We start from the raw sequence: 7,500 nt of genomic DNA, 5'->3' as shown, positions 1-7,500 counted from the left end.
TTTCCCAAGTGCGTCGATTTTTGGGTCGCCGACACAAGCTCGGGTCAAAAAAATTTTTTTTTCTCGGTGACTCAAAACATCAATTTTAGACTCCCCTGAGTATGAAAAGTGAAACGAAAATCATTTTTGAGAAGAAAAAATTTTTGTATGGGAGGGCCCCTGCTAGAACATATTTCCCAAGTGCGTCGATTTTGGGTCGCCGACACAAGCTCGGGTCAAAAAAATTTTTTTTTCACGGTGACTCAAAACATCAATTTTAGACTCCCCTGAGTATGAAAAGTGAAACGAAAATCATTTTTGAGAAGAAAAAATTTTTGTATGGGAGGGCCCCTGCTAGAACATTTTTACCAAGTGCGACCATTTTACCCGGTGAGTCAAAAAAAAATTTTTGTATGGGAGGGCCCCTGCTAGAACATTTTTCCCAAGTGCGTCGATTTTGGGTCACCGACACAAGCTCGGGTCAAAAAATTTTTTTTTTCACCGTGACTCAAAACATCAATTTTAGACTCCCCTGAGTATGAAAAGTGAAACGAAAATCATTTTTGAGAAGAAAAAATTTTTGTATGGGAGGGCCCCTGCTAGAACATATTTCCCAAGTGCGTCGATTTTGGGTCGCCGACACAAGCTCGGGTCAAAAAAATTTTTTTTTCACGGTGACTCAAAACATCAATTTTAGACTCCCCTGAGTATGAAAAGTGAAACGAAAATCATTTTTGAGAAGAAAAAATTTTTGTATGGGAGGGCCCCTGCTAGAACATTTTTCCCAAGTGCGTCGATTTTGGGTCGCCGACACAAGCTCGGGTCAAAAAAATTTTTTTTTCACGGTGACTCAAAACATCAATTTTAGACTCCCCTGAGTATGAAAAGTGAAACGAAAATCATTTTTGAGAAGAAAAAATTTTTGTATGGGAGGGCCCCTGCTAGAACATTTTTCCCAAGTGCGTCGATTTTGGGTCGCCGACACAAGCTCGGGTCAAAAAAACTTTTTTTTCACGGTGACTCAAAACATCAATTTTAGACTCCCCTGAGTATGAAAAGTGAAACGAAAATCATTTTTGAGAAGAAAAAATTTTTGTATGGGAGGGCCCCTGCTAGAACATTTTTCCCAAGTGCGTCGATTTTGGGTCGCCGACACAAGCTCGGGTCAAAAAAATTTTTTTTTCACGGTGACTCAAAACATCAATTTTAGACTCCCCTGAGTATGAAAAGTGAAACGAAAATCATTTTTGAGAAGAAAAAATTTTTGTATGGGAGGGCCCCTGCTAGAACATTTTTCCCAAGTGCGTCGATTTTGGGTCGCCGACACAAGCTCGGGTCAAAAAAAAATTTTTTTCACGGTGACTCAAAACTTCAATATTAGACTCCCCTGAGTATGAAAAGTGAAACGAAAATCATTTTTGAGAAGAAAAAATTTTTGTATGGGAGGGCCCCTGCTAGAACATTTTTCCCAAGTGCGTCGATTTTGGGTCGCCGACACAAGCTCGGGTCAAAAAAATTTTTTTTTCACGGTGACTCAAAACATCAATTTTAGACTCCCCTGAGTATGAAAAGTGAAACGAAAATCATTTTTGAGAAGAAAAAATTTTTGTATGGGAGGGCCCCTGCTAGAACATTTTTCCCAAGTGCGTCGATTTTGGGTCGCCGACACAAGCTCGGGTCAAAAAAATTTTTTTTTCACGGTGACTCAAAACATCAATTTTAGACTCCCCTGAGTATGAAAAGTGAAACGAAAATCATTTTTGAGAAGAAAAAAATTTTGTATGGGAGGGCCCCTGCTAGAACATTTTTCCCAAGTGCGTCGATTTTGGGTCGCCGACACAAGCTCGGGTCAAAAAAATTTTTTTTTCACGGTGACTCAAAACATCAATTTTAGACTCCCCTGAGTATGAAAAGTGAAACGAAAATCATTTTTGAGAAGAAAAAATTTTTGTATGGGAGGGCCCCTGCTAGAACATTTTTCCCAAGTGCGTCGATTTTGGGTCGCCGACACAAGCTCGGGTCAAAAAATTTTTTTTTTCACGATGACTCAAAACATCAATTTTAGACTCCCCTGAGTATGAAAAGTGAAACGAAAATCATTTTTGAGAAGAAAAAATTTTTGTATGGGAGGGCCCCTGCTAGAACATATTTCCCAAGTGCGTCGATTTTTGGGTCGCCGACACAAGCTCGGGTCAAAAAAATTTTTTTTTCTCGGTGACTCAAAACATCAATTTTAGACTCCCCTGAGTATGAAAAGTGAAACGAAAATCATTTTTGAGAAGAAAAAATTTTTGTATGGGAGGGCCCCTGCTAGAACATTTTTCCCAAGTGCGTCGATTTTGGGTCGCCGACACAAGCTCGGGTCAAAATATTTTTTTTTTCACGATGACTCAAAACATCAATTTTAGACTCCCCTGAGTATGAAAAGTGAAACGAAAATCATTTTTGAGAAGAAAAAATTTTTGTATGGGAGGGCCCCTGCTAGAACATATTTCCCAAGTGCGTCGATTTTGGGTCGCCGACACAAGCTCGGGTCAAAAAAATTTTTTTTTCACGGTGACTCAAAACATCAATTTTAGACTCCCCTGAGTATGAAAAGTGAAACGAAAATCATTTTTGAGAAGAAAAAATTTTTGTATGGGAGGGCCCCTGCTAGAACATTTTTACCAAGTGCGACCATTTTACCCGGTGAGTCAAAAAAAAATTTTTGTATGGGAGGGCCCCTGCTAGAACATTTTTCCCAAGTGCGTCGATTTTGGGTCACCGACACAAGCTCGGGTCAAAAAATTTTTTTTTTCACCGTGACTCAAAACATCAATTTTAGACTCCCCTGAGTATGAAAAGTGAAACGAAAATCATTTTTGAGAAGAAAAAATTTTTGTATGGGAGGGCCCCTGCTAGAACATATTTCCCAAGTGCGTCGATTTTGGGTCGCCGACACAAGCTCGGGTCAAAAAAATTTTTTTTTCACGGTGACTCAAAACATCAATTTTAGACTCCCCTGAGTATGAAAAGTGAAACGAAAATCATTTTTGAGAAGAAAAAATTTTTGTATGGGAGGGCCCCTGCTAGAACATTTTTCCCAAGTGCGTCGATTTTGGGTCGCCGACACAAGCTCGGGTCAAAAAAATTTTTTTTTCACGGTGACTCAAAACATCAATTTTAGACTCCCCTGAGTATGAAAAGTGAAACGAAAATCATTTTTGAGAAGAAAAAATTTTTGTATGGGAGGGCCCCTGCTAGAACATTTTTCCCAAGTGCGTCGATTTTGGGTCGCCGACACAAGCTCGGGTCAAAAAAACTTTTTTTTCACGGTGACTCAAAACATCAATTTTAGACTCCCCTGAGTATGAAAAGTGAAACGAAAATCATTTTTGAGAAGAAAAAATTTTTGTATGGGAGGGCCCCTGCTAGAACATTTTTCCCAAGTGCGTCGATTTTGGGTCGCCGACACAAGCTCGGGTCAAAAAAATTTTTTTTTCACGGTGACTCAAAACATCAATTTTAGACTCCCCTGAGTATGAAAAGTGAAACGAAAATCATTTTTGAGAAGAAAAAATTTTTGTATGGGAGGGCCCCTGCTAGAACATTTTTCCCAAGTGCGTCGATTTTGGGTCGCCGACACAAGCTCGGGTCAAAAAAAAATTTTTTTCACGGTGACTCAAAACTTCAATATTAGACTCCCCTGAGTATGAAAAGTGAAACGAAAATCATTTTTGAGAAGAAAAAATTTTTGTATGGGAGGGCCCCTGCTAGAACATTTTTCCCAAGTGCGTCGATTTTGGGTCGCCGACACAAGCTCGGGTCAAAAAAATTTTTTTTTCACGGTGACTCAAAACATCAATTTTAGACTCCCCTGAGTATGAAAAGTGAAACGAAAATCATTTTTGAGAAGAAAAAATTTTTGTATGGGAGGGCCCCTGCTAGAACATTTTTCCCAAGTGCGTCGATTTTGGGTCGCCGACACAAGCTCGGGTCAAAAAAATTTTTTTTTCACGGTGACTCAAAACATCAATTTTAGACTCCCCTGAGTATGAAAAGTGAAACGAAAATCATTTTTGAGAAGAAAAAAATTTTGTATGGGAGGGCCCCTGCTAGAACATTTTTCCCAAGTGCGTCGATTTTGGGTCGCCGACACAAGCTCGGGTCAAAAAAATTTTTTTTTCACGGTGACTCAAAACATCAATTTTAGACTCCCCTGAGTATGAAAAGTGAAACGAAAATCATTTTTGAGAAGAAAAAATTTTTGTATGGGAGGGCCCCTGCTAGAACATTTTTCCCAAGTGCGTCGATTTTGGGTCGCCGACACAAGCTCGGGTCAAAAAAATTTTTTTTTCACGGTGACTCAAAACATCAATTTTAGACTCCCCTGAGTATGAAAAGTGAAACGAAAATCATTTTTGAGAAGAAAAAATTTTTGTATGGGAGGGCCCCTGCTAGAACATATTTCCCAAGTGCGTCGATTTTTGGGTCGCCGAAACAAGCTCGGGTCAAAAAAATTTTTTTTTCTCGGTGACTCAAAACATCAATTTTAGACTCCCCTGAGTATGAAAAGTGAAACGAAAATCATTTTTGAGAAGAAAAAATTTTTGTATGGGAGGGCCCCTGCTAGAACATTTTTACCAAGTGCGACCATTTTACCCGGTGAGTCAAAAAAAAATTTTTGTATGGGAGGGCCCCTGCTAGAACATTTTTCCCAAGTGCGTCGATTTTGGGTCGCCGACACAAGCTCGGGTCAAAAAAATTTTTTTTTCACGGTGACTCAAAACATCAATTTTAGACTCCCCTGAGTATGAAAAGTGAAACGAAAATCATTTTTGAGAAGAAAAAAATTTTGTATGGGAGGGCCCCTGCTAGAACATTTTTCCCAAGTGCGTCGATTTTGGGTCGCCGACACAAGCTCGGGTCAAAAAAATTTTTTTTTCACGGTGACTCAAAACATCAATTTTAGACTCCCCTGAGTATGAAAAGTGAAACGAAAATCATTTTTGAGAAGAAAAAATTTTTGTATGGGAGGGCCCCTGCTAGAACATTTTTCCCAAGTGCGTCGATTTTGGGTCGCCGACACAAGCTCGGGTCAAAAAATTTTTTTTTTCACGATGACTCAAAACATCAATTTTAGACTCCCCTGAGTATGAAAAGTGAAACGAAAATCATTTTTGAGAAGAAAAAATTTTTGTATGGGAGGGCCCCTGCTAGAACATATTTCCCAAGTGCGTCGATTTTTGGGTCGCCGACACAAGCTCGGGTCAAAAAAATTTTTTTTTCTCGGTGACTCAAAACATCAATTTTAGACTCCCCTGAGTATGAAAAGTGAAACGAAAATCATTTTTGAGAAGAAAAAATTTTTGTATGGGAGGGCCCCTGCTAGAACATTTTTCCCAAGTGCGTCGATTTTGGGTCGCCGACACAAGCTCGGGTCAAAATATTTTTTTTTTCACGATGACTCAAAACATCAATTTTAGACTCCCCTGAGTATGAAAAGTGAAACGAAAATCATTTTTGAGAAGAAAAAATTTTTGTATGGGAGGGCCCCTGCTAGAACATTTTTCCCAAGTGAGTCGATTTTTGGGTCGCGACACAAGCTCGGGTCAAAAAAAATTTTTTTTTCATGGTGACTCAAAACATCAATTTTAGACTCCCCTGAGTATGAAAAGTGAAACGAAAATCATTTTTGAGAAGAAAAAAATTTGTATGGGAGGGCCCCTGCTAGAACATTTTTCCCAAGTAAATTCGATTTTACCCGGTGAGTCAAAAAATTTTGAAAAAAATATTTTGCCAAAATCGTGTTCATTGCCTATTATAAGGGACCAGGTCAGCTCACACGCATTTTTGGAGACCATATGGAAAGTGCGTCTGGGATTGCGGAAATTAAGTTTAGAGTGTTAAATGATGGTTTCGCAATCCCGAAAGGCTCAAAATCCACCCTAAGGTCCCCTGGGTGAAATGTGGTTTCCAAGGTGTGAGCGCTATCGGTGATAGAGTTGGAATGTGATTTCCAGAGCGCAGGGCGACTGGGCTTAGAGCGAAAATCATAGACAAGGGTAAGTATTGGACTGAACGACTCGAAGCAAACGAAAATCATAGACAAGGGTAATGGACTGAACGACTCGAAGCAAACGAAAACCACACACAAGAGTAATGGACTGAACGAATCGAAGCAAACGAAAATCACATACAAGAGTAATGGACTGAACGAATCGAAGCAAACGAAAAACCACAGACAAGAGTAATGGAGTGAACGAATCGAAGCAAACGAAAACCAAAGACAAGAGTAATAGAGTGAACGAATCGAAGCAAACGAAAACCATGAACACAGGGATAACTGAGAACGAACCTACCTATCAGAGCATGTGAAAGCATGGACAAGAGTACTGAAAATCGGACCAAACCTCTAGAAGCACACGAAAATCATGGACAAGAGTACTCAAAAACACGGACCAAACCTATGGAAGCACACGAAAACCATGAACACAGGGATAACTGAGAACGAACCTACCTATCAGAGCATGTGAAAGCATGGACAAGAGTACTGAAAATCGGACCAAACCTCTAGAAGCACACGAAAATCATGGACAAGAGTACTCAAAAACACGGACCAAACCTATGGAAGCACACGAAAACCATGAACACAGGGATAACTGAGAACGAACCTACCTATCAGAGCATGTGAAAGCATGGACAAGAGTACTGAAAATCGGACCAAACCTCTAGAAGCACACGAAAATCATGGACAAGAGTACTCAAAAACACGGACCAAACCTATGGAAGCACACGAAAACCATGAACACAGGGATAACTGAGAACGAACCTACCTATCAGAGCATGTGAAAGCATGGACAAGAGTACTGAAAATCGGACCAAACCTCTAGAAGCACACGAAAATCATGGACAAGAGTACTCAAAAACACGGACCAAACCTCTCGAAGCACACGAAAACCATAAACACAGGGATAACTGAGAACGAACCTACCTATCAGAGCATGTGAAAGCATGGACAAGAGTACTGAAAATCGGACCAAACCTCTAGAAGCACACGAAAATCATGGACAAGAGTACTCAAAAACACGGACCAAACCTATGGAAGCACACGAAAACCATGAACACAGGGATAACTGAGAACGAACCTACCTATCAGAGCATGTGAAAGCATGGACAAGAGTACTGAAAATCGGACCAAACCTCTAGAAGCACACGAAAATCATGGACAAGAGTACTCAAAAACACGGACCAAACCTCTCGAAGCACACGAAAACCATAAACACAGGGATAACTGAGAACGAACCTACCTATCAGAGCATGTGAAAGCATGGACAAGAGTACTGAAAATCGGACCAAACCTCAAGAAGCACACGAAAATCATGGACAAGAGTACTCAAAAACACGGACCAAACCTATCGAAGCTCACGAAAACCATAAACACAGGGATAACTGAGAACGAACCTACCTATCAGAGCATGTGAAAGCATGGACAAGAGTACTGAAAATCGGACCAAACCTCTAGAAGCACACGAAAATCAT

The sequence above is a fragment of the Anopheles moucheti genome (assembly GCF_943734755.1).
Source record: "Anopheles moucheti chromosome X unlocalized genomic scaffold, idAnoMoucSN_F20_07 X_unloc_5, whole genome shotgun sequence".
NCBI lineage: Eukaryota > Metazoa > Arthropoda > Insecta > Diptera > Culicidae > Anopheles > Anopheles moucheti.
Note: the sequence above shows the minus strand (reverse complement) of the source record.